Source organism: Leopardus geoffroyi, chromosome B1, assembly GCF_018350155.1.
Source record: "Leopardus geoffroyi isolate Oge1 chromosome B1, O.geoffroyi_Oge1_pat1.0, whole genome shotgun sequence".
NCBI classification, from domain to species: Eukaryota; Metazoa; Chordata; class Mammalia; order Carnivora; family Felidae; genus Leopardus; species Leopardus geoffroyi.
In genome coordinates this window covers 204,105,534-204,133,488 of record NC_059327.1, presented here as the reverse complement: position 1 = coordinate 204,133,488, position 27,955 = coordinate 204,105,534, and the positions used below count along the sequence as shown (strand labels likewise).

Sequence of the window (27,955 nt, the reverse complement as noted above, 5' to 3'; positions counted from 1 at the left end):
TCCTAGTTTTGTGTGGAAATCACTTAGCTGCTGGCTGTGTCCCCCCCCCCCCCATCATTTCATTTCTCTGTGTTGTGGTTTTCCTGACTGCCTTCTGAGGTCAATACACTAATGTCCACAATGCAATGTATACTTACAGGCAGAATTTATTTTAATTTTACATGTTTCTTTTTTTAAATTTTTTTTTTTCAACGTTTATTTATTTTTGGGACAGAGAGAGACAGAGCATGAACAGGGGAGGGGCAGAGAGAGAGGGAGACACAGAATTGGAAACAGGCTCCAGGCTCTGAGCCATCAGCCCAGAGCCCGATGCGGGGCTCGAACTCCCGGACCGCGAGATCGTGACCTGGCTGAAGTTGGACGCTTAACCGACTGCACCACCCAGGCGCCCCTAATTTTACATGTTTCTTAAAGGTCTGATGAGGTCACTTAAATGTCTTAGTGATTTGTGATAGCTGGTATCCTGGAAAGTCCTCATGTGACCTCATGTCCTTGAGAACGTCAGGAGCCTTTTGTAGAAAATAAAGTGACTTGAGGGCATCCATATATAGTGGAATGGTGGTAGGAATTAATTTAAAAGCATGGCTTTGGGGAATGTGTGAGTGGTTTGAGGTAGATGAGAGAGTGAGAATTTTAGTAGGACCCCATGAATGCTAATTGTTACCATGTGCTTTTCATGATTCTAAGATGTTTCTGGTATTAGAGGATTGAATCTTTAGTCCTGTAAACTATGCACATTGTTAGTGTTAGGGAATATTCTGTTTCTTAAAGGGTAATCACCCATTAAACTTTGTAGGTCAGTTCTTTTTTAATCTGTTTTTGTTTGTTTTTTTCCCAGTATCCATCCCACTTAAATTTGCCCTTTTCAAAAAAAAAAATGTTTTTTCAAAATTGTGCTAAAACACGTATATCATAAAATGTGCCATTTAAACCATATTTAAGCATACAATTCAGAGACATTTACCACGTTTTAACTAGTTCCTATTGTTAACAATTTTCTAAGTCATTAACTTTTCGTTATAATGATTGTTCTATTTTGGGGAAGGTGGCTTTCTGAATTGATTTCTAATAGCCAAATATTTACTTTTCTTTTCCTTTGAAATAATACTAGTCGTTACAGCTATGAACTTAACTTTAAGTACAGCTTTGGCCAGACACCTAAAGTTTTGATATATAGTGTTCTCAGTTTCGTGTTTTTCTCAGTCTTTACTCAGCAGACATTCAGTTAGTGCGTATTATGTTCAAGTTACTATGGTAAGTACTGGGAATTTACTGGTAATCCCTGTCCTCTAGTATTAAATATTGGTGGGACTGTAATTACAAATTTATGTCTTCATTAAAGTACTTGAGAGAGAGCTTTGAATATTGAAGTGAATTGGACTTTGAAATATGTGGTTTCAGCTTTTATAAATCTTACATTCCATTTGTTTTTTGTTTTTAATTTTTTTTTAAAAATTTTTTAACGTTTATTTATTTTTGAGACAGAGACAGAGCATGAATGGGGGAGGGGCAGAGAGAGAGGAAGACACAGAATCGGAAGCAGGCTCCAGGCTCTGAGCCGTCAGCCCAGAGCCCGACGCGGGGCTCGAACTCACGGACCGCGAGATCGTGACCTGAGCTGAAGTCGGACGCTTAACCGACCAAGCCACCCAGGCACCCCTAAATTTTTTTTTTTTTTAATGTTTATTTATTTTTGAGACAGAGAGAGACAGAGCATGAATGGGGGAGGGTCAGAGAGAGAGGGAGACACAGAATCCGAAGCAGGCTCCAGGCTCTGAGCCGTCAGCCCAGAGCCCGACGCGGGGCTCGAACTCACGGACCGCGAGATCGTGACCTGAGCTGAAGTCGGACGCTTAACCGACCAAGCCACCCAGGCACCCCTAAATTTTTTTTTTTTTTAATGTTTATTTATTTTTGAGACAGAGAGAGACAGAGCATGAATGGGGGAGGGTCAGAGAGAGAGGGAGACACAGAATCCGAAGCAGGCTCCAGGCTCTGAGCCGTCAGCCCAGAGCCCGACGCGGGGCTCGAACTCACGGACCGTGAGATCGTGACCTGAGCTGAAGTCGGACGCTTAACCGACCAAGCCACCCAGGCGCCCCTAAATTTTTTTTTTTTTAATGTTTATTTATTTTTGAGACAGAGAGAGACAGAGCATGAATGGGGGAGGGTCAGAGAGAGAGGGAGACACAGAATCCGAAGCAGGCTCCAGGCTCTGAGCTGTCAGCACAGAGCCCGACGCGGGGCTCGAACTCACGGACTGTGAGATCATGACCTGAGCCGAAGTCGGCCACCCAACAGACTGAGCCACCCAGGCACTCCTGTTTTTTGTTTTTAAGTGAATATGGCCTGTATAACTTGTGCCTGTTGGAGTGTAGGTTTCTGTTTGCTTTTTGGTAGCCTATTTGATCAACTGTGCAAGTGTTTCATGGAGTTTAACGCAAGAAGTATTCAGTGGAGTTTAAATCTTGACATAAATCCAACAATTATGCCTTATTTAAATTTGTCATTTATGTTTTTGTCTGCTTGGTTTGTTACAGATTGATAGGTGGCCTGTTTGACTATTGGTGACATCTGTTAATTTTTACCTGGAGACTTTACTGGCTTTGCATTTTATATATATTAACATGTTTATTTTTATGTTGAGTTGTGAGTTTCACGTCTTTATTAAAAGTATATTTCCTATTAACAGAGTAACCTTGTTACTTATAATGTTTTTATCTTTTCTTTAAAATTTTATTTTTAAGTAATCTCTTCACCTAATGTGCAGCCTGAACTCGTAACCCCAAGATCAGGAGTCACATGCTCCACTGACTGAGCCAGCCAGGCGCCCCACTTATGTTTTTCTGACTTTAAAGGTGCTACCCATGCATTTATTTTATTTGCATTTGCCTGCTTTATTTTGCCCATTTAAAACAGTCTGTCATTTTTATGGTAATAAATAGCTGCTGTTTTGACTTAATGGTTACTGTTACCATTAGCCATTCATGGTTACTCTGGGTTACTTAACAGAGTGCTCTGTTAAGCACTTCACTTGTCATATCTCACTTGATTCTGTAGCAGCCCTCCGAGTGGATTTTTTTAATCTTCCCTTTGCAAATAAGGAAACTGAGTCTTGGAGGATTAATGACTTGCCTAAGGATAAACAGTGAGTATTTTCAACCACAGTTGTACAGTATTTTAAGTGTATGTTTTCTAAGCAGCCACAGGATTCAGTGTTGCTTTAAAAAATAAACGACATTTTTTTTTTGAGAGAGAGCAAGAGAGAGAGAGCTGGGGAGGGGCAGAGAGAGGGGGACAGAGGATCCAAAGCAGGCTCTGTGCTGTCAGTGCAGAGCCCGACGCAGGGCTGTAATTCATGAACCACAAGATCGTGACAGGAGCCCAAATCAGAAGTCGGATGGTCGACTGACTGAGCCCCCAGGTGCCCGTCGTGTTGCTGTTCTTGCAAGATGTGTCAGAAGGAAGTTTTAGAAGGAAGTTTAATGGAGAGGCACACGGTTTATGAAGACATTCTTTTTGGGATTCTGCACCTGTCTCATGTGTCTCTCTATCTTTGACCATCACAATATCTAGTCAACATTTGTGTTGAACTTGTTGGTTCGGAGGTATGAGTCCAGATGGCCAGGCTAACTTCTTATATACTGAAACTATTATCACCTGGTACAGGTTTTCAACTCTTGGCTACTAAGAGTTCTAACCTAAAGTTGCAGGGGTGGGAAGGAAGAATTTTCCGGGTTGGTTGCTAGGTGCCAGTGAAAGATGCTACTTGCACTTGGGCCCTTCTCTCCTGGAGAAGCAGCACCATGTCTGTCTTGGCCATCTGTGCAGAATATGTACAGCTGCGTCTTATGGGATGGCTCTCTAACCCCAAAGGTCTCCCATTTAATGTGGTGAGTCCCCAGTAGGCCATTTCATCATTCTCCCCAGCCAGCTGTTTTGGGTGATGGGGTATGTGACAAGATGAGTGAATCCCATGACCATGGGTCATAACAGTGAAAAGTTGTACAGTAAGTCTATAATGGTGACATGGGAGAACTGGGTGTATCAGTCTAGGTCCAATCAGGAAACAAACCATATAGCTAATTTATTTTTTTATTTTATTTTATTTTTTATTTTTTTAAACCATATAGTAGTTTAAACAAGGGAAATTTAATATATTAAGAAATTAGTAAGCTCTGCTAGAGTAACTGTAAACTGGAAAAGAAACTCTAAGGTATACTCAAGGGCTGAGGGATAGTACCCCCATGGAAGGACACATTTCGAAGGGGGCCACACCCCAAAGCTGGGGTTCATACCTTGTTGGAGCACATATGGTTGCAGCTGGGTTGCCTGGGCCAGAGCTAGTCCACAGTCACTGGGCAAGCAGGATCTGTCTGGGGTGCATGCAAGCTGAGGCTAGTGGGTGGGCATGCATGGCAGTCAGGGCACCCCTGCAGGCAGGCTGCCTGGGATGCGTCGTGTCTGTGTCGGGAGGGCCACGGGAAACAGACCTCTAGGGTTCAGGTGAGCCAGCGTCGATGGGCAAGTGTGCAGGAGTCTGGGAAGCACGGCCAGAGCCGATTGCTGGAGCGGTAGCCCCCTTATTCAGGCGCTCAGACATTTCTGTGTGTCACGTGGGCCAGGGTGGCTCCAGGCCACTATGTGGGACAAGGTTGGGGAGTAGGCTCACTAGATAGCCAGCCCTGCAGGACCCCTCACCTGTGCAGAGGCATGGGGGCTGAGGAGAGGTTGGAGGAAACCAATAACTGAGGCTGGGGCACAAGTCCGGCCTCTCTGGGGCTCCCAGCTATGTTGTTGCTTGCTGAGTGAGTCCAGTGCTAGAGAGAGCATGAAATGCCGAATACCAGACAAGCTGTGCCCTGCAGATACCTGGCATTGGAGAACCCGGATCGTTCTTGGCGGAAGTGTAGGTCACTGAGCAGATTCATCACTCCCACCCTTGCTGTCATGAGCGTATTAGAGTGTCAGGGAAAGAAGCTCAGAGACACGTGTGGCGCTGCTCATCTTGTCCACTGAGCTTTGAGAGCTGCGTTTGCAGGGCGTGTCCTTGCTGAGCATATTCACACAGGACACAGAGGCCCTTGCGTGCCGAGTCCGTCCTCACACCCCTTCTCTAGAGCCCTTTGCCACCAGTTATCGCTTCTTGTTCTCTCCAAATTCCTGACCATCCTGCCAGACAGTAGCTTCCGTCAGTGAATTGGTGTGGATCTGCATCTCTGGCCATTTTTCCTTCCTGGCAAAGGGTCCATCCGACCATACTTCTCAGACCTGTGCCCGCTGGTTTGGATTTTCCTGCCACTGGGCCTTCAGGACCGAGTCTGAGTGTAGTGTCATGTTGCGGCCATCCGCTGGCTGGTGCCAACACATCACTTAAACCAACTGTAAACAGACTCAGCATTTTCTTCCCTGACCGTTGGTCTTAGGGGAGTCCCTGAGAGGCTGTAGGTGTAGTTTCGAAAGTGGCGGTGAAGGAACTTGATTCTGCATATTGTGCATGTGATTCCAGGATCTTCTGGCACAAGTTACCCCGACGGGCAGCTCAGCTCCCGTGTCAGGCAGTCAGCCTTTCCTGTCTGTCACTCTGAAAACCGCTGGAGACTCTCCTGCTTGTTCATTCAGTGAACGCTGCCTACCCTAGGAGTGATGTTATGGAAGGTGTTAGTGGAAAGAATGTGATTGGGACAAAGTCTCTGGTCTCACGGAGCCCATGGTCAGTTTCTCGGGAGAGAGGTGAGTGCATGTGGTTGAGAAGTGCTGCGGGAGCAGGAAGGCGGGACTAGCCACCCAGCCTGGAAGAGAGGGGGAGGGGGAGGGGATGAGTCAGCTTTGAAAGGGAAGATGATGCAGGAGTCCCAGCGCTCCCGAGAGGCACTTTCCAGGTGGCTGATGGTAGGAGGAGCTTTCCCTGACCCCTCCCAGGCAGATGCTGGCAGAGAAGCAGTCCACTGCCGTCTTGGGAGTGCAGGTGTGGGATTTAGACTGCCTGGATTTGAATCCTAGCTCTGTGATGTTAGATGAGGTTTCCTGATGGTTCTGTTCCTTAGGTGTCACAGCTTTAAAATGAGACAATAGTGTCTACTTTGGAGTCATTGTAAGAGTCATAGGAAGAAGTACATGTATGGCATTTCGCATAATGCCTGGCACTTGGCTCTTGGCTTTGTAGCCTGGTGTGAGTCATTTCCTCTCCTTGGGGCTTTTGTAGTAACATGCACATCTTTTTATATTAATGCTCTTTCTTTCATTATGTTGGAACAGCTCACTCCTGTGGCATTTTCTCAAGAGCCAGAGACTATATGTAGTCTTTGGATCTGTCTCCAGCATCTTGTAGGTCTTCCGTAAATACTTACTGAACCGTACAGAAGTAGGCATGTAGGAGAAATGGATTATTTTCTAACTATGAGGTTTGTTTCTGTCAATTTATTTCTGGTAATATGTTTTTTCCCCCTAAGTTTGTTTATTTATTTTGAAAGAGAGAACGTGGGAGGGGGAGAGAGAGAAAAATCCCAAACAGGCTTTATACCAGCAGTGCTGAGCCCAATATGGGACTCGATCCCACAAACCATGAGATCATGACTTGAGCCGAAACCAAGAGTCGGATGCCTAACCAAGCGAGCCACCCAGGTGCCCCTCAGTCTTTGAGTCTTTAGTCAGATGACATTCATTCGACTAGAGCAGAGACGGTGTCTTCTCCCTCAAGGTGCCACCATATGTGGTCCTAGGCAAAAGTGTGGGTCATTCTTTATTAATCATAATGCTAGCCAGTACTGGATGGTCTCTAACTGCATGCCAAGCTGGGGCTTGAAGCACTTCTTACCTCCTCATGGCAGGCCCGTGCGGCTGATGCTTGAGGACAGAGAGAGGGTGAGTGACGCCCATGTCAACATGCTAGTAAGTGAGACTGGGCAGTCCGGCCACGACTCGGCATTCTTAGTTATTTCAGTAGAGTTGTTTTTCCTTTAACTTTTTATTCTTTATTTTGAAAAATAAACTTTATTGAGTTATAATTTGCACACAGGATGTACCCATTGCTTTTCAAGTTTATTTATTTTCAGAGAGAGAAGGTACAGGTCGGGGGGGGGGGGGGTGGCCAGAGCAGGGAGAAAATCCCAAGCAGGCTCTGCACTGTCAGTGCAGAGCTTGATGTAGGGCTTGAACCCACGAGCTGCAAGACCATGACCTAAGCTGAAACCAAGAGTAGGAAACTTGACCGACTGAGCCACCCTAGGATACACCCATTTTAAACATACAGTTTTCTGAGTATGGATGAATGTTTACCATACTTAGGAAATTTCTGGGGTACCTGGGTGGCTCAGTCGGTTAAGTCTCCAACTGTTGGTTTTGGCTCAGGTCATGATCTCACGGTTCATGAGTTCTAGCCCTGCGTTGGGCTCCAGGCTGACAGAGCAGAGCCTGCTTGGGATTCTCTTTCCCTCCCTCTCTCTCTCTGCCCCTCCTCTGCTTGTACTCTTTCTCTCTCTCAAAATGGACAAACTTAAAAAAACAAAAACAAAAAAACCCCTAGGAAATGTCCATCACCCCACCCGGTTCCCTCAAGCCCTTTGCCAGTCCACCACCCCCTCTCCTCTGGCCCCAGGCAGCCATTGATGATTCTTGACAGGATTTGACTAAAACCTTCCATCTTGCTGGCTATATTTTCTGTTCATTTATTTTTTGTTTTCTTTTCCCTCTTTTTTCTGCCTCTTCTCGGTTTTATTTAGCATGTTTTATGATTCCATTTCATCTCTTCTGTTGACTTACTATTCATACCTCTTAAAATATTTTGTTCTTGTTGCCTTTGGGCTTACGGTGTACATTTTAATTTTTTGAATTTGTTTATTTTCAGAGAGAACATGTACTTCTTTCATTTCCAAAGCACCATGCGTCTTGGTGACACTAGCTTCTCTACCAAGGTGTCACAGAAAGCAGATTTGAGCTTCCCACTAGGGTACAGATCGCAGTTACTTCCAAGTGATCGTCACAGTTAAGACGGCCATGGGTTTCAGTAGGCCTCCTTTGGGCTCCCCTCTCTCTTTCATGCACCCACACTCACACAGTGGGCAGGTCCTTCAGCCAGTGGGCGTGACTGCCTCACTCCAGTACTGCTCCCCGAGGAACATGACCACTCGGGTGAGCGACGCCCCACGGATCATACAGCCCTGTCCTGGAAAGCCACATCACTGTTGGATAAGCCGGGATCCTGTTGGCAGTGTCCGGGATCTTCTGAGTCCCCTTCAAGGTCAGTCTCTGGGCCCTCAGTCCTTCCAGAATACTGTGTCCGACTCCACTGAGGCCATCCATGCCATGGTGAATTTTCTGGAGGGAAGAGTCAGACCACAGTGAGTCATTAGTGGTGGAGGTGGCACCCAGAAGCTCCTCTTGCTGTCTTGTCTCTTCTGCTGCGCCCTTGTGTACCGCTGATGCTGGAAGTTTCTGAGAGCAGTCTACAGGTACTGGGTGTGCTACTTTAACCTGTCCGTGTGAAGCGTGGCGTTCTTTCTTTGGTTAGGGGGCTCTTTGCTGGACATAATCCCTAGAAGTTCTAGATGGCTGAATATCTGGTCTGTGTTTGCTTAGATTTTGTTTTCTACTAAATACAGAGACTGTTTGTCTGTCATCTCAGTCCCATGTGAGACTGGGCCTTAGGGACCTGCTTGTGTGTTTGCTGGTGTAGTGGCTCCATGTTGGCAGCCCCCGCCAGGTCCGGTCCTGGCTTTACAGTGTACATTTAAAGAAAAAAAATTTTTTTAAGTTTATTTTTGAGAAAGAGAGACATAGCACGAGTGGGGGAGGAGCAGAGCGAGAGGGAATCCGAAGCAGGCTCCAGCCTCTGAGCTGTCAGCACAGGCCCAACGCGGGGCTCGAACCCACGAACTGTGAGATCATGACCTGAGCTGAAGTGGGATGCTTAACCGCCTGAGCCCCCCCCCCCCCAGGCGCCCCTACAGTGTACATTTTAAATTCGTGCAAAGTGTACCTCCAAATGATATTATATTGCTTCACAGCGTAGTACAGGCATCCTGGTTTTATATTGTGCTCCGCAGATACTGTGTTTTTTACAAATTGAAGGTTTTTTATTGGTGCCGTTTTTCCAAAAGCATTTACTCCTTTTGTGTCTCTGTCTTAGGTTAGTAATTCTCGCAATATTCCAGAGTTTTTCCTCATTATTATGTTTGTTATGGTGATGTGTGATCAGTGATCTTTGATGTTACTGTTGTACTTGTTTTTGGGGCACCATGAACTGTGTCCATTAAGACCGTGGACTTAATTGATCAATGTGTGTATTCTAGCTGCTCTGTAGAATGCCAGTCACCATCCCACAACCCTCGCTTTCCTCAGGCCTCTCCACTCCCTGAGACACAGCAGTACTGAAATTAGGCCAACTAACAACCAACCCTACAGTGGCCTCTGAGGGTTCAAGTGAAAGGAAAGGTCACGCATCTCTCACTTGAAGTCAAAAGCTAGACATGATGAAGCTGAGTGAGGGAGGGATGTGTAAAGCCAAGGTGGGCTGAAAGGTAGGCCTCTGGTACCAAACAGCCAAGTTGCAAATGCCAAGGAAAAGTTCCTAAAGGAAATGAGTGCTACTCCAGTGAGCACATGAATGGTAAGAAAGGGAAATGGCTGGGGCGCCTGGGTGGCGCAGTCGGTTGAGCGTCCGACTTCAGCCAGGTCACGATCTCGCGGTCCGTGAGTTCGAGCCCCGCGTCGGGCTCTGGGCTGATGGCTCAGAGCCTGGAGCCTGTTTCCGATTCTGTGTCTCCCTCTCTCTCTGCCCCTCCCCCATTCATGCTCTGTCTCTCTCTGTCCCAAAAATAAATAAACGTTGAAAAAAAAAAAAAAATTAAAAAAAAAAAAAAAAAAAAGAAAGGGAAATGGCCTAACTGTCGGTAGGGAGAAAATTTCAGTGGTCTGGAAGGAAGATCAAAACAGCTGCAATACTCTCTTAAACCAAAGCCTCTTCCAGAGCAAGGCCCTGACTCTCTTCAATTCCGTGAGGGCTGGGGGAGGAGAGGAAGCTGCATAAGAAAAATCTGAAGCTTGCAGAGGTTGGTTCATGAGATTTAAGAAAGATGTCGTCTCCATAACACAAAAGTGCCCAGTGAGGCAGCAAGTGCTGATGGAGAAGCTGCAGCAAGTTCTCTGGAAGGTCTAGCTAGGATAATTCATGAAGGAGGCCACACTAAACAATGGATTCTCAGTGTAGACGAAAACAGCCTCATTTGGGGAGAAGACTGGGACTGTCATCGCTAGAGAGGAGAAGTCAGTGCCTGACTTCAAAGTTTCAAGGGACAAGCAGATTCCCTTGTTAGGGGCTAATGTAGCTGGTGACTTGAAGTTGGAGCCAGTGCTCATTTACCATTGGGAAAATCCTAGGGCCCTGAAGAACTGTGCTGAATCTACTCTGCCTGCGCTCTACAGATGGAACAACAAAGCCTGGATGACAGCATATCTGTTTACGACATGGCTTACCAAATATCTTAAGCCGACTGTTCAGACCTACAGTTTAGAAAAAAGATTCCCCTCAAAATAATACTGCTCATTGACCTTGTACCCAGTCACCCAAGAGCTCTGGTGATGTATAGCAAGATTAATGTTGTTTTCATGCCTGCTGATACAACATCCATTCTGCAGCCCATGGAGCAAGGAGTAATTTTTAATTTTGACTTTTTAGTCTTACTACTTGAGAAACACATATCTTAAAAAATATAAGGCTGTAGACGCCATAAATGGTGACTCTTCTGATGCAGCGTAAATTGAAAATCTTCTGGAAACGATTCACCATTCTGGATGTCCTTACGAAAATGTTTCTTCCCGTGGCTCATGGGAAGAGGTCAAAATATCAATATTAACAGGAGTTTGGGAGAAGTGGGTTCCAGCCCTCATGCAGGACTTTGAGGGGTTCAAGACTCCGTGGAGAAGTCACTGCAGATGGGGTGGAAACAGCAAGAGAACGATGATCAGGGGCTGAATGGCTGCGATCTCAGGATCAAACGTGAACGGATGAGGAGCGCTTCCTACGGAGGAGCAAAGAAAGTGGTTTCTTGAGATGGATTCTGCTCCTGGTGAAGATGCCCTGAAGATGGTTGGGATGACGACGAGGCTTTAGACTATGGCATAAACGTGGTTCATAAAGAGCGGCAGGGTTTGAAGGGACGGACTCCAATGTTGGAAGAAGTTGTCCTGTGGGTAGAATGCTGTCAGACGCATCACGTGCCACAGAGAAATCATTTGGGAGAGGAAGAGGCGGCAAATTCATTCTCTTGTTTTGAGAAACTGCCACAGACACCCCAGCCTTCAGCAACCAGGACCCTGATCAGTCAGCAGCAGTCTGCGTCAAGGCAAGACCCTCCAGCAGCAAAAAGGTTGCAGCTCGCTGAAAGCTCGGATGATAGTTAGCATTTTTAATAGATATTGTATTTATAGTAATTTTAAAATAAGATACAAAGTTCAAGTATGTACATAATTTTTCTGCTATTGCACCCTAATAGGCTACAGCATACTAGTGTACTGGGAAAAAGAAATTCATTTGAGTGGCTCTGTTTGCAGTGGTCTGGAGTTGAACCCACAGTCTCTCTAAGGTCTGCCTGCCAAAGGGCCTTTACATGGTATATTCCCAATTCTCTGATGTTATTTATTTTGCATTTATATGTGCTATTAACACACAGTACTCACTATTTTTGCTTTTGAAAGTTATCTTTTAGTGCAATTCTTGAAAAAACAGAAAAGACTGATTTTATTTTACTTGCATTATGGTTTTAGGGCTCTTCATTTCTTTTTGTAGATCCAAGTTTCAGTATTACTCAGATTCTTTCTGCCTGAAATATCTTACATTTCTTGTAGGTTAAGTCTCCTGGCAATGAATTTTCTTCAGTATTTGTTTCTGAGAAAATCTTTCTCCATTATTTTTAGAAAGATATCTTTGCTGGGTATAGAATTTTGACTTAATAGGTGGTGGTTGTTGCTTTTCCCTTTCAGTACTCTAAAAAAAAAAAAAAAAATCACCGTCTTCTGGGTTTCATGTCCCCATCCCCCCCCCCGCCAGGAACCCTGCTGTAATTCTTGTTTTTGTTCTTCTGTGTCTAATGTCTCTTTTCTCTGGCTGCCTTCAAGATTTTCTCTTTTTCGTTTGTAGCATTTTGGAAGTGATATAATGAGGCAGGTGTTTTTTTTTTTGTTTTTTTTAGCCTAATTGATATTCTCTGTGCTTCTTGGATCTGTGGTTTGGTGTGTCATTAATTTTGGAAAGTTCTCAACCATAATTTCTTCTGCTCTGTTCACCTCTTGCTAGGATTCTGATTACCTATAAATGAGAATGTTTCCTATTGTGTCACACTTCTTGTTTGTTCCCCCCACCGCCCACCTTTTCTTTTTGTGTTTTAGTTTGGGTGAGTTGATCTGTCTTCAAGCTCACTGATTCTGTAGTGTTCATTTCCCTGCTGAAACTACCTTTCTGATATTGTCCACTTTTTCTGTTAATAGTCTTTAATATATTAATTATATATAGTTATTTCAAATTCCCTGTTAGATAGTTCCAACACCTGCTTCATGTCTGAATCTTGTTTTGATGATTGCTCTGTCTCTTGGGAGTGTGGGTTTTTTTTTTTTCCCCCATGCCTTTTATATGCTTTATAATTGTTTTTCAAAGCCAGACATACTGTATAGGACAGTAGAAACTGAAGTAAATCATTTTTATGCCTGGAAATGGACACAGCTTTCTTTCTACTCGGTCTTTAGTGCTGTAGTTTGTATTACTCTTGTTAAAAGTAGACCTAGGTTTAGGATTTATTGTTGCTTTGGTTATTGTCAGTGCACCACAACTGTCAAAGTTCTGTAGCAATGGCTTATGTTTAGTGTGAAGGTGGGTTACCAGAACTCTGTAATTCTGAGTTTTAAGTCTTCCCTATTTGTAGTACTTCACAAAGTGTATCTTTGCACACCCTTATTCCTCTCCGTCTGTCCTAGTAGTAGTCTTCAGTTGGCTGTTATTTGAAGCTTTTTTATTTAATCATGTTTGGTGGTAGTATGGTGCTGTCTTCATTATTCTGAGTAAGACTCCGTGTTAAGCATGTGTGGCAACCCTGAGTCTTGGGGAGTGGCCCTCTTGGTTCTTCTGTCCCTTCTTCGTTGGCTCAGGTTATGGGCTCATTGTGTAATCCTGCCCCTTCTCCAGGAGTAAATGCCACACACACCCCCCCCCCCATTCCCTTCCCCAAGTTGTAATGAGTGTTCACCACAGCCCTCCCCTGTACAGATTAAGGCTTTTGTTCCTTAGTGGAGACGGAAGGGAAGGACCTGGGTGAAATTTCTTGCCCCTCCCACTTGGCTGCTGCTCCCCTGCCCAGTTCTGTACTGCCATCAGTGCTTCTTAGGGCTCTTTCACGTCTTTTCAGTGACCATCCTGTGGGTTTCGTAGACAGGTTGCAAAGGGATGCAGACTTCCCCAATTTCTGTGACCCCAGGAGTTGTCCTGACAGTTTGCAGTCTTCACAATTTGTCATCTGTTCATAACAGTCTTCTTATCAGTGCCACATTGCATCCACCACAGGTGAGTGTGTATGCTCTTTCCTTGAAGGCACTCGGAGTTTGGGCCAATTTGCTCTGTGACCTCAGTTCCCTGGTAGCTTCAAAAAAAGTCATGGACTTGAAATTAGTTGGTTTTCATTGTTAAGTGTGGGAGCAGTTCATCCTGGGGCAGAAGCCAGAAGCAACCTTCCTCTGTCTTGAGGAACAGAAAGAAGTTTTACAAAGCTTGATGAAGTCCAGTTCATCATTTTTTTTTCTTTTATCATTAGTGCTTTTCAGGATCCTAAGAAATCTGTCTACCCCAAGGTTGAAATCTTTTGTCTACTCTAAGGTTGGGAAGATTTTTTTACTTTGTTTTCATATTAAAGTTTTACAATTTTAGCTTTTTATGTTTTTAAAGATTTTATTTTTAAGTAATCTCTGTACCCAAGGAGAGACTTGAACTCATGACCCTGTGATCAAGAGTCGCACGCTCCACTGGCTGAGCCAGCCAGTGCCCCTATAATTTAGCTTTTATGTATAGGTCTGTTATCCATTTCATATTAATTTTTACAGTGGTGTTAGGTAAGGTTGGAGGTGTTTTCCTATGGATTTCCAGTTGTGTATCATTTACTGAGAAGCCTCTTCCTCACCAACTGAATTACCTTGTTCTTTTGTCAAACATGTATTTCTTTTTTTCAAAACTTTTTTTATTGTTAAATGCTGTAAAAGGGCATAAAATGAATGTATAGCTCTGTAAACTATTTGAATTTGACCCCTAGTATGAGTACCAGTCAGACAAATAGAACGTTCTGGTGACTCTAAAAGCCCACTAAAGGTTGGTTACAGTTCCCTTTCTTTCCCTTTGTAGGTAACCACTAAGCATACATACCTAAACAGTATAGTTTTGCCTGTTTTTGAATATTACATAAATGGAAGCAAACTACCTACAGTCTTTGGTATATGGCTTTTTTCATGCAGTAATATTTTTAAGATTTGTTTTGAACTGAGCTACAATTTGATCATTTTATTGCTGAGTAGTGTTTCACTATACGAATAGACTACAATACATTTATCCATTCTATAGTTGATGGGTATCTGGGCTATTTCCAGTTTGGAGCTGGTATGAATAATCTTGTACAGGTATCTTGGTGCCTACAAAACAAGGTATCAGGAAAGATACGTATTTAGAAGAGAAACTACTTGGTCATAATATATTGTGTTTTTGAAGTCTTAAAATTTAGTGTGTGTTCCCCAACATGGTTATACCTGTTTCCACTCTACCAGCAGTGCACCAGAGTTCCCGTGGTTTTGTTTTTTTGCCTAAATGGTCACAGTTTTGTTTTTTTTTTTAATTTTTTTAGCGTTTATTTATTTTTGAGACAGAGCATGAATGGGGGAGGGTTAGAGAGAGAGGGAGACACACAATCTGAAGCAGGCTCCAGGCTCTGAGCTGTCAGCACAGAGCCCGACGCGGGGCCTGAACCCACGGACTGTGAGATCATGAACTGAGCCGAAGTTGGACGCTCAACCTACTGAGCCACCCAGGTGCCCCAACACAGTTTTTTTTATTTTAGCTACTCTGCTTGGTATTTTACTGTGATTTTAATTTACATTCTTTGACTGTATGTTAATTGACCATTTGGATATCCTTTTTTTGTGAAAGCCTGTTCAAGTCTTTTGCTCATTTATTTTCTATTGAGTTTTAGATCTTTTTCTTAGTTTTTTTTCTTAATGCTGTCTTTTGTCTAGAAGCTTATTTAAAAATTTTTTTTTAATGTTTATTTTTGAGAGAGAGAGAGAGAGAGAGAGAGAGAGACAAGAGTATGAGCGGGCAAGGGGGTAGAGAGAGAGGGAGACATAGAACCCGAAGCAGGCTCTAGGCTCCGAGCAGGCTCAGCACAGCACCCAATGCAGGGCTCAAACTCATGAACCGCGAGATCATGACCTGAGCTGAAGTCGGAGGCTCAACCGACTGAGCCACCCAGGCACTCCTGGAAGTTTATTTTTAAATAGTTAGATCTGTTCACTCCTTTATGCCGTAGTTCTTTTGATGTCTTGCTTTAAAATGTTTTCCTTCACTGGAGATCATGAAGATACCAATGTTATCTTTCACATTTAGGTCTATAATTTGAAATTGATTTTTGTATATCATGTGATGTAGGGATTATATTTTATTTTTCCTTCATTTGGATACATAGTTGTCCTAATACTATTAGTTAAAAAGAATGTTCTTTCCACAGTGCTATGGAATGCCATCTCTGTTATAAATTTAGAGTCTATAAATATCTTGGTCTGTGTTCTTTGTCTATTTGTCTATCCTTGGATCAATACCATTCTCCCTCAGTTAGTACAGCTATTTTTTTTTAATGTTTATTTATTTTTGAGAGAGACAGCATGAGCAGGGGCGGGGCAGAGAGAGAGAGGGAGGGAGGGAGGGAGAGAGAGAGAGAATCCCAAGCAGGCTCCATCCACACCGTCAGCAAAGAGCCCGACATAGGCTCGATCCCATGAACCATGAGATCATGACCTGAGCTGAATTCAAGACCTGGACATTTAACTGACTGCACCCCCCCCCCCCCCCCCCAGTACAGCGTTTTAATAAGTCCTGGTAGTCCTCCTTGTTTTGGTTATTCTTGGCTCCCTTGTCTTTTTATGTAAATTCTAGACTCTCAGTTTCCATATACAGATTTGTTTGAATTTTGGTTCAAATTCCATTGAATGTATAGATCAGTCTGAGGAATGATGACATTGTCACCTTGAGTTTTTCATCTTTGAAGCTGATATTTTTCTCCATTTATTTGAGTATCTGTACTTTTCTCAATAAAAATGTATAGTTTTCTCTAACTTTGAGTTTTCATCTGTAAGTGTGTGATTTCCATTTACTTTGGATGTCTTTACTTTTGTCAATAAAGGTTTATAGTCTTCTCTTTTAGGTATAGTTTTCTCTGCATGGTTTCCCTCTAGCTTTTGATTTATTCTTTGGCATTTAAGAAGTTTTAAAATCACTTAACTTAGAAACAATTTCAAATTGATAGAAAAGTACAAAAATATTACCAAATTTCTATATCCTCTTGGCCCAGATTCCCCAACTTTTGGCATTTTATTACATTTGCCTTATCATTACATCTCTCCTTTCCTCTCTCTTCCCCTTCTTCTCTCTATACACACATGTATATGTTTTACGATTTTTCTCTGGGCTCCCTTGAAGAAAAATTATAAACATAGTGTCCATTACCTCTAGTATGAATGTGTATTTTTCTAAAAACAGGAACATTCTTCTCCATATAAATTGTATACCTGTCAAATCAGAACATTAGCATTGTTAGAGTATTAACATCTCACCCACAGGTTCTTTCAAATTTCACCATTTGTCCCCCAAATGTTCTTTTTTTAAAAAAAAAAAAATTAATGTTTATTTGGGGTGGGGGATAGAGAGAGAGGGAGGGAGGGAGAGAGAGAGAGAGAGAGAGAGAAAGAAAGAAAGAAAGAAAGAAAGAAAGAAAGAAAGAAAGAAAGAAAGGAAGAAAGAAAGAAAGAGTCCCAAGGAGGCTCCATGCTGTCAGTAGAGAGCCCGACACAGGGCTTGATCTCAGGAACTGTGAGATCATGACCTGAGCTGAAATCAAGAGTTGGATGCTTAATCAACTGAGCCACTCAGGCACTCTGCCTCCCCCCACCCCAGAGTGTTCCTAATAGCAAAAACAAACGAAAGAACTTTCCTCCCTGTTCCTTTATAGTCCAGAATAAGTTTCGAGATCACTCACTGCATTTGGTTGCCATATTTGGAATTTCTCAGTCTTTTGTCTTTCATGACCTTGACTTTTTTTTTTTTTTTTCAAGATTTTATTTTTTGGGGCACCTGGATGGCTCAGTCGGTTGAGTGTCCGACTTCAGCTCAGGTCATGATCTCATGGTTCATGGGTTCGAGCCCCGTGTCTGGCTCTGTGCTGACAGCTCAGCACAGAACTCAGATTCTATGTCTCCCTCCCTCTCTGCCCCTCCCCTGTTCACGCTTTGTCTCTCACTCAAAGATAAATAAACAACAACAACAAAAAGATTTTATCTTTGAGTAATCTCTATATCCAATGTGGGGCTCAAACTTACAGCCCCAAGATCAAGAGTCACATGCTCCACCAACTGAACCAGCCAGGCACTTTGACCTTGACATTTTTACGAGAGACTGCACACTTGGTAGAATGACCCTTAACTTGGGTGTATCTGAGGTTTCTCCCTGATTAGACTCAGATTTTGCATTTGAGCAGGAATTTCATACAAGTGATGCTGTGTTCTTTGTAGCACATCATCTCAGGAGTTTGTGGTGTTGATTTGTTCCATTATGGGTGGCGATAACTCCCACCTAATGGTTAAGCTGTTGTCTGATTGGTTTGTTCACTATAAAGTTAATAAGAATCTTGTATTTACTAGTAATGATTAGGTAACGTCTTTTGTAGGGAAATACTTTGAAGTTGTTGTAAATGTCCTGTTTCTCATCAGACCTTCTCCCTCTGGTTTTAGCATCTATTGGTGATTCTTAGTTGAGTCCAGTAAATCTGTGGTAGCCAAATGGTGACCTTTTAATGTCATTCCTTTAGCGATTATTGACACTCTGCAGTAAGCTAGGGCTCTCGTTTCTCGTTATCTGTGTACCCCCTATATAAATATGAACTTACGGGTCTCTGTTTTATGCATTATATCAAATATGGCCAGATTTGGTGGAAACTCCTGGTTGTAATAGATTATATGCTGGCTGCTGAATCCTTTAGACGCATCTTCATTGTTCTTTGAGTCTTTCTTTATAGTACCAGAAGTTCCATTCTTATGTTGAGTCTTTTTCTGCCACAACCCTGAAATCAGCCATTATTCTAAGAAGCCGTGGTTTCTTTTAATAGACCATGGTATTTACAAATCAAAATTTGGGTGCTAGATGTTCTCACAGCCAACAGAGATAGGAAATAAATGTATGCGTGTGTAGACTCATCCACCTGTATCGGGTTTTGTGATCTATTAAAACCAGGAGTTTGCACCAGATCTTTTCAGTTCTGGTCCAGCATTTGGAGTTTACTATGGCCTTCTTCCATTGCATATTTGTGCCTCTCTAATCCTACACTGAGAAACCTCGCTGCATTATCTTCAGTATATTTCCTTATTTCTCAGTCCTTGTGTTTGTAATTAGTCTCCAACTGCCAGCCACGTTTCTCAGCCCTGGCTCCACTGACTCATGCTGCCCTTGCGTATTATGTCCCTCCGTACCAGCAGCACTGGTTCACACCGGCCATAATGGCCAGTTTCCATGAGTGTAGCACCTGGTGGTTTTTTTTTTTTTTTTTTTTTTTTTTTTTTTGGTAGATGTTATAAGTGGTAACTTAAATTTAAAAAAAAAATATTTGTTGTTGGTATATGGGAATATAATTTAAAATGTTTTGTTCTTTATCAACATTTGTAAGATATTCTTATTTATTTTTACATCCTTTTGGGTTTTCTGTGTGTACAATTATATCATCTGCAAATAGTGACACTTCTTGTTCTCTTTTCTTTTTTTTTTTTTTTTTTTTAAATTTTTTTTTTTTTTTCAACGTTTATTTATTTTTGGGACAGAGAGAGACAGAGCATGAACGGGGGAGGGGCAGAGAGAGAGGGAGACACAGAATCAGAAACAGGCTCCAGGCTCTAAGCCATCAGCCCAGAGCCTGACGCGGGGCTCGAACTCACGGACCGTGAGATCGTGACCTGGTTGAAGTCGGACGCTTAACCGACTGCGCCACCCAGGCGCCCCTCTTGTTCTCTTTTCTAATCATCAGTCCTTTTATTTTTCTTTCCTGACTGTTGTGGCTGGGATCTCTAGGATAAAGTTGAATAGAAATGATGGTTGCAGGTACCTTCAATCTCATTCCTGATTCCAAAGGGAAAACTTGCACTGTTTTGTTTTCACGTTTTTTGTTAATAGATTTTTTTTTTTTTAAAGATAGCCTTTATTTATCATTTTAAGAAAGTTACCTTGTATTCCTGGTTAATTAGGAATGTTTTTATTAATGAATGGATGTTCAGTTTTATCAAAAGCCTTTTCTGGCATCTGTTGAATTACATGGTACTTGTGTCTTGTTCTGTAATGTGATCAAGTAATTAGAAAATCAGCTCGGTGTGGAACTATGAATTCTTGGGTAAAAACCCACTTTGCCATAGTAGTACCCTTTTCTGTCTGTTGCCAGATTCAGTTTGCTCATAAAATAATTTAGAATTGTTTTGCATTTATTTTCATGAATGAGAGTAACTTGGAATTTTCTTTCATCTGTTGGATTTCAGGATGTAGATTATGGTTAATTTTTGGTGTGTACCTTTTTCTGTTATCTGGAAGAGTTTGTCTAAAATTAGACTTATTACGGGGCGCCTGGGTGGCTCAGTCGGTTGGCGGCCGACTTCTGTTCAGGTCATGATCTCCTGGTCTGTGAGTTCCAGCCCCGCGTTGGGCTCTGTGCTGACAGCTCAGAGCCTGGAGCCTGCTTTGGATTCTGTGTCTCCCTCTCTCTCTGCCCCTTCCCTGCTTGCTCTCTGTCTCTCTCAAAAATAATAAACATTAAAAAAAAATTAAAAAAAAAAAATTAGACTTATTTCTTAAACATTTTGTTTTTGGGATGTTTATTTATTTTTGAAGGAGAAAGAGACAGAGCGTGAGTGGGGGAGGGGGCAGAGAGAGAGACACACACACAGAATCCGAAGCGGGCTCCAGGCTTCGAGCTGTCAGCACGGAGCCCGACGTGGGGCTCAAACTCACGGACCACGAGATCATGACCTGAGCTGAAGTAGGAGGCTTAACTGCCTGAGCCCCCCAGGCCCCTACACTTATTTCTTACTAAATTTTGCTAGAAGCCATCTCAGGTTGGACTTACATCTGGTCGAGTTTATTTACTAATTAAAGTACTGCTCCAGTTTCTATCTATCTGTTTTGGTAAATTGTACTTTCTAGGAATTCTTTGAACATTTCATCAAACTTTCACCAAAAGTTTGACCTAAATATGTTGATACTTATTTATTGTTATTGCTATTTTAAGTGAGTTTGATGTAACGATGTTTTCATTTTGACCTTGGTGTTTTGTACTTTCTCCTTCCTCTTGAGTCTCGCCATTATCTGTCCATTTTTTTGCTCGTCTGAGAAGCAGTTTTTGGCTTTGTTGGTCTCTGCTAATGCACATGTATTTTGATTTTGATGCCCCACCTATACTCCACCTCCCTTAGCTGGTTGGTGTGCCCATGCCCCAGCGATGTGAGCCCTAGGACTCATACAGCTGTATTTTGGGAAGGGTGCCTTCATCTGAGAAGCTGCCTTGCCCAGGAAGGGACTCCAGCACATCTTCCAGTGTCTGGAGCCAGCTCACCTACGTCGAATCCTCGTTCTGAGACTTACTAGCCAGCGTGAACAAGTTTTCTCAAACTCAGCACTTTAATTTTCTTTTCAGTAAAGTGAGGATGGTAATTGGACTCACCATATAAGGCTGTTGGGATGATTAGAAGCTCCTGTACATATTGAGGAAATTAGCCTATTGCCTCTGTGTTAGAGATATTTTGTCTAAGTTGGTATTAAAAAAAAAAAAAACAACTTTATGCTTTACAGAAATTTTAAATTTCTGTGTTAAAAAACTTGGGAGTTTAAAAGGATTAAAGTATTTAGAGCTATTGTCAGCTGTAGTCAAATTCTCATTTTCTAGCTGTTCTTTTTCCTATTTGTAAATTATTCCCTGTGACTTCATTTCCTTCTGCTTAGGGCTGGATATTTATTCTTTATTATTAGTTCATAGAAGATGGGAAAAGGGAGAAATAGTGACTTTCCAGCCCAGTACTGCTCAAGAGAAATGGAATGTAAGCCACATGTAATTGTAAAATTGTTAGTAACCAGGGGTGTGGGGCGTGGGGCGGGGGGTGGGGGGGTGGGGGGCCTCAGTCGGTTAAGCGTCTGACTCTTCATCTCAGCTCACGTCATGATCCCAGGGTTGTGGGATTCTGCCCCGTGTCAGTCTCAGCACTGAGTTTGGAGCCTGCTTGAGATATTCTCTCTGTCTTTGTCTCTGTCTCTGTCTCTCTCCCTCCCTCCCTCCCTCTTACTCCTTCACTCTCCTGCCCCTCCCCCACTCTCTCTCTCAAAAAAAGAAAAAAAAGTGGGGAGGTGGAAAGAGTAGATGAAACATAATTGTTGAAGCTGAGTGATGGGTACATGAAGAGTTCATTATACTATTCTTTCGTCTTTTTTACGTGTTGGGATATTTCCATAATAATGTCTTGAAAGTGTACTGAGGGAGTACCTGGCCAGAGCTTGTGACCCATCATCTCAGTTTGAGCCCCATGTAGGGTGTAGAAATTACTTAAAATAAAAGGGGTACCTAGGTGGCTCGGTCAGTTAAGCATCTGACTCTTGATCTCAGCTTAGGTCTTGATCGCAGGATTGCGAATTCGAGCCCTGCGTTGGGCCCCATGCTGGGCGTGCAGCCTACTTAAAAATATTTTTTTTTTAGTAACCATCTTATAAAGGTAAAAAGAAACAAATATAATCAATTTTACCTGGTATATTTTACTTAACCTTAAGTAACCAGCGACAATATTATTTCAGCGTGGAATCAATACAAAAATTATTACTGAAATATTTGCATTCCTTTTTTCATGCAAGTCTTTGAAGTCTGGTGTGGATTTTATACTTTGCCACATCTCAGTTTGACTAATCACATTTCAAGTGCTCTGTGGCCACATTTTGACAGTGGCTACCAAGCTGGATCTTGTGTTAGTTTAGGGATCAGCTCAAAGCTGTCTAAAATTGCTTTTGACTTTGCTCTTAAAAAAATTTTTTTTTTTATTGAGGTATGATCTACAACATTATATTAGTTGCAGGTGTACAACATAATAAGGCAGTGTTTGTACACACGTGATCACCACAGTAAGTCTGGTATCTGTCACCACACCCGGTTGCAGACTTTTTTCTTACGATGAGAATTGTTCAGATCTGTTCTCTGAGCAGCTTTCAAATATGCAGTACAGTATTGTTAACTGTAGTTGTCATGACGTACACAATGATGTCCCTACGACTTACTTATAACTGGGAGCTTGCACCTTTTGACCCCCTTCACCCATTTCTCTCCTCCTCCAGCCCTGCTGCTGGCATTGCCAGTCTGTTTTGTCTGAGCTCAGTATTTGTTCTTTTCATTGTCGTTTTTTAGATTCAGCATGTAAGTGAAACAATATGGGATTTGTCCTTTTCTGACTTACTTCACCTTAGCATAGTGCCCTCGAGATCCGTTGGTGTTGAGATTTTGTTCTTTTTTATGGCTGAGTAGTGCTCCATTGTGTTTTCTCCGTTCTTCCATTAATGGACCCTTGGGCTGCTTCCATGCCTTGGCTCTTGTAGCTGCTACTGTAGTGAACGTGGAGGTGCAGACATGGTTTTGAGCTAGTGTTTCCGTTTTCTTTGGATACATGCCCGGAAGTGGAATTGCTAGGTCACATGGTAGCTCTGTTTCTGATTTTGTGAGGGACCCCCGGCCTGTTTTCCACAGCAGCTGCACCTGTTTACAGTTCCCACCAACAGTGCCCGGGGTTCCACACCTCGCCAACACCTGTTGTTTGTTGTCTTTTCGAGCAAAGCCATTGTAGCGTGTGCGAGGTGAAGACTGTGCTGTTTTTGAATTAAGCTACTATTTTTAATTGAGGTGTGATTGTCAGCGTTAAAAATACAGATTTCAAAAGCTCTTTGGAGTCTGTTTTGGTTCAGCCATTTATTTTATATATGGTGTTGACCATTGTATCTCACAGATATGATTTTATACATAATCACATGTATCTCCTATTTAATGCCAGAAAAAATGCTTATACATATATTTAAAGACTATACAGAGGTGCCTGGGTGGCTCAGTGGGTTAAGCATCTGAGTTCAGCTCAGATCATGATCTCCCAGTTTGTGGGTTCGAGCCCCGTGTAAGGCTCTGTTCTGACAGCGTAAAGCCTGGAATCTGCTTCAGATTCTGTGTCTCCTTCTCGCTGCCCCTCCCTGGCTTGTGCGCATGCTCGCTCACTCTCTCTCTCTCAAAAATAAATAAACATTAAAAAAAAAAACCAGTATACAGCCTTTGTTTTTCATCAAAATATGAGATTCTAGTTATTAAATTACTGAAAATGAAATAGAGAACATTTTTAGAATTTCTGATAATGTGGTTAAATGCCTTTCACTATAAATGCAAAAATTTCTGTACTTGAGACATCAAACGAAGGTACCTGAATCTTCTTGCTTCTGGGTATGTCAGTTTCCCATTCCTTAACTGATTTCTGTTACCAGTTTTTGTCTCTTGGTAAAATTGTTAAAGTTTGTTACCAGAGCCTTGGAGCAGCAGGTACATAGTCTGTGTGTCCCTGTCAGCAATGGAGGATGCTGTTCCTGTGCCAGTTTGGGATCCACATGGGCTGGGGTTGTGCTGGCAGGAGGGAAGGGCCTTAGCCCCCGGTCGGGGTCTGTCACGTGTGGGTGGAATGCCGTCATCTGGGGACCGGGCTCTCTCTGCTGGCCCCTCCAGTGCACCAGTGCCCAGTGGTGTAGTCAGCAGTTTGGCAGGCCACCTAGGCAGCAGAGGAGATGGCGTCTGTGGTCCTGACTGAGCGAGGACAGAGATGGCCAGACCCGACTGCCTTGCGAGCACTGAACGTGAGGGCCCCTTCTCACCACCAGCTGGCCTACCCGTTCAGCTTCCACAAGTCTTTCTAGGAAAGTTTGCTTTTCTCATGATACAAGTGACACATGCTTCTTGAGACGCAGTTAGGAGCTAACGGGAAGTGGGTGTTACTCTGCCCAGTCTTTCTGCACCTTCCTCCTCTGTCACTGAAGCCTGGCTTCCCCACTTCTCAGTCCCTGTCCCCATTTATAGGGCCATCCAGGACTTGAGGCCAAGGCATTTGATTCTTCGCCTCTTCCCTGAAAGCTACCAGGAAAGAAAGAAGATCTCTTCTCTGAAAAGAGGAACCTGCTAGAAGCCTGAGGCACGAACTGAACACAGAGCAGAGAAGGTGGCTGGGAATTGACCCTGAGGTTAGGAGTCCTGGTCTGGAGGAGTGTGTGGAGCCATCTTTGCCTAGAGTCACGACATCCGGGGCTGGAGTGGGTTCTCAGAAGCATCAGGAGGGTGTGATGACCAGCAGGCCAGTGGAAGAAAGACCATGCAGTAGGAGAGAGTGAACCCCTGTGTCTTATGTCGGTGGAGTCCAGTGTGATGCTGGAGGATGGGTGGCGAGCAAGAGCCTTACTGGCAGGTTGGAGAGTGAGCATGGCCCTGCACCTTTTAGTCCGAGGTGCCTGGCTGTGTGTGGCCGTGGAACACCTGAGATGTGCTCTAAGTGTGCAAGTGCACACCGAATATTGAAGGCTTGGTACGAGAAAGGAGCACGAAGTATCTCATTAAGTTTATATGGATTGCCTTTGATACAGTATTGTGGGTGTTATTGAGTTAAATATGATGTGAGTAGAATTCGCCTGTGGGGGTTTGTTTTGGAGTGGGGGTTTAATAGACTTCATTTTTTGGAGCAATTTTAGACTCACAGAAAAACTGAGCAAGAACTCCAGGGAGTTCCCACGTACCCCTCCTCCGTCTTCACACGCACGCACGCTCCCACACAGTCAGCGTCCCCCACCAGAGGGGCATTTGTGACAGTTGGTAAGCCTCTACTGATACATCATCATTAGCTCAGAGTCCATAGCTTCCACTGGGTCATTTGGTGGTGTATGTTCTTTGGGTTTGGACAAATGTCTAATGCTAGGTACCCCATTACGGTATCATGCAGAGTGGTTTCACTGCCCCCCAAAATCTTCTGTGCTCCTCCTGTACCTCCCTTCCTCCGCCAACCCCTGGCCACCACTTTTTTTTTTTTTTTTTTTTTACTGTCTCTGTGGCTTTGCCTTTTCCAGAATGTCCTGTACATGAAATCATACAGTATGTAGCCTTTTCAAATTGGCTTCTTTCCCTTAGTAATGTGCATTTAAAGTTCCTCCATGTCTTTTCCTGGCTTGGTGCTCATTTCTTTTGAGTGTCTGGATGGATCGTAGGTTATCCATTCACGTTCTGAAGGACATCTTGGTGGCTTCCAGGTTTTGAAATTTTGAATAAAAGTGCTATAAACATTCACGTGCAAGTTTTTTGGGTGTGGATCAGAGTTTTCAGCTCCTTTGGGTACATACCAAGGAGCATAATTGCTAGATCGTATGGTACGAGCATGTTTGGTTTTGTAAGAAGCTGCCAAACTGTCTTCCAAAGTGACCGCACCATCTGCGCTCCCACCGCCGTGAACCAGAGTTCCTGTTGCCCCACTTGCTCACCCACGTGCCTTGGACTTTGGCCTTTCTGATAGGTGTGAAGTGCTGTCTTGTTTTCACCATCGTTGTTTGTGTGTGTGTGTGTGTGTGTGTGTGTGTGTGTGTGTGTGTGTGTGTTTTAATTTACTGCATAGCTCACGTTTGTGGCTTGCATTTAATTTCTCTTAGAAAGAGCTGGGGTGCACAGCTCCAACGGAGTTGAAAAGGAAGGAAAAGAGGTTCCTAGCAGCTGGAGGTGCAAGTGTGGTCCCGAGGAGGGTGTTTTGTGTCTTCAGCCTAGTGGTAACAGTGTGCTTGTATCCTCATGGAAATGATGCAGGAAAGAAGGAAAGATTGATGATCCGAAGAATGGAGGGGAGAATCCACAGAACAGAGTCCTCAAGCAGATGGCGGGGCCTGGTGCGTGAGCAGAGGTCTCACCTAGGCGAGGAGGCGTGTGCTGGGTAAGCATGCCGAGGGGCACAGCTCCAGGTAGACGGCTTGGAGCCTCTGGAAACAAACTGCCAGTGGGTTTTCAAACAGGTCGTTAGGACTTCACACCATCATCATTCTGCAGTGCTGTTTGCAGCGCTGAGTGTTGTCGTAGCCTTTAAATGTTTGCAGTTTCAGCAAGAGGTCTGTGCCCTTCCCCTCATTGTGAGACCCATGGGGACCAGATGCTTTGACAGGCACCTGCTCACCTGGCCAGGGTGCCCTGTTAAGGCTACATATCTGGTGTGTCCCCGCCTCCTGCTGCTGCCCGCCTGTGCACCTGCTTCACATGGAAGTCTCTGCTCTGCCTCCCCTCAGCTTGCTCTCCACACCTCTGCTCCCTTTCTTCTGCAGCTCCTGCCGGGAGGCACCCCTCCCTCTTCCTTCGGACTCTTAGCCCTCCAGTGAAAGTTTCTGTGCCTCCTCTCCCTGCCTTGTGAATTTCTTGGACCATAGCAGTTTTAGTAACAATCCTGGAGGCCAACTTAGTGTTATCACCACATTCTGTGTTAGGGGAAGTTGGGGATTCTGCAAAAGGCAAGTACTTTTTGTGGTTATTATTTTAGGTCACTGGCTAGTCTCTGGTGTGGCTGTCCTGGCACCAGGTGCCTCCCTGTGGCCGGGTGTGGGGTGGACGGAGGGGGCTGCCCCTGGCCTGGGTGCCCAGGTCAGCAGGGCCGTGTTGGTGACGAGCTTGCGAGGTGTGTTGAGTGGCTACCTTTGGAATCACCTCAGTCGCTCAGTTTTCAAATGTTGCCTATCCCACTTACACTGTCTGACTCAAAGCCTTTCCGGCTTCTGTTCTATTTGTGGGTTTTTTCTTCTCCTCTGGTGATATCTGGGTATTGCTGTAAAGACTGTTAGCACCCTGTACTAAATGACTGGTTACTGGAATTTTCGGATTTTAAAGGGGGTGCAAACTGTAGCCAGAGAAGTTAGTATACTTTGATATCAGCGTGTCATTTGACCACAGTAGGTGATTTGTGGTTTCAAGATAGGTGAAAAAGAATGTAAGAAAGACCTATTTCCAGGGCCGTAAGTCTTTCTTAACTGTCTGATTTGCTGCTACTAATAAATTCAAGTTCTTTTTCTCTTGCCATATGGAGCTTAAATGCAGAGACCTGAGGTATTCTGTAAACATTTGAATGTGTGAATTGCCATGTGCCAGATGACGGAGCAGTGGCGCTAAACTCGCCCCGGCATCCTGACTTGTTCCGAGGCTGCTTAGACATTTATCTTCTTCCAGCTAAGCAGAATCAAAACAGTCATTGCGTTGCTTACTAGACTTCAAAGAGGACTTCCTGTATGTACAAAGACCATATTAATAACAGTTACATGCTTAAAACCATTTTATATAACTATAGTTTCTGGCAGAGAGCAGGTACCACTGTGCCTTCATTAGTGCGCAAAGCCACCCTGTTGACTTCTGCAGAACCACTGGGCATTCGTAGTTAGGCCCAATGAGAAGGTTGACCAGCAGCTATAAGAAACCAATGGTTGCAGATTTTTTTTTAGGCTTTCTCTACTTTTTAAAATATATAAACTGGAATTGAAGTAAATCCTAAAACAAACAACAAAACACAAAAAACCTCACTTCCACATTAGCTATAAAAAGAATGCTATCATAATGTAATAATAGGGAAT

The 27,955-nt window shown here is 43.6% G+C and overlaps 1 protein-coding gene and 1 pseudogene across 9 annotated transcripts in view; one reads left to right on the top strand and one right to left on the bottom strand.

Moving 5' to 3' along the window:
* The window catches only part of FAM193A (family with sequence similarity 193 member A), a 167,839-nt gene that overhangs the window by 31,911 nt on the left and 107,973 nt on the right, over positions 1–27,955 (top strand). For 4 of the 9 annotated variants that reach the window (XR_006711625.1, XR_006711626.1, XR_006711623.1 and 1 more), the window contains exon 1: positions 26,703–26,848. The exons of 3 other annotated variants lie outside the window; for them this stretch is intronic. The gene's annotated coding sequence lies outside the window, so the exon portion shown is untranslated. Of the gene's footprint in view, positions 1–26,702; positions 26,849–27,955 lie in introns of those variants that run through there. 2 more of the 9 variants (XM_045474780.1, XM_045474777.1) reach the window with 1 other exon arrangement.
* Positions 8,092–8,822, bottom strand: LOC123596484 (annotated as a pseudogene).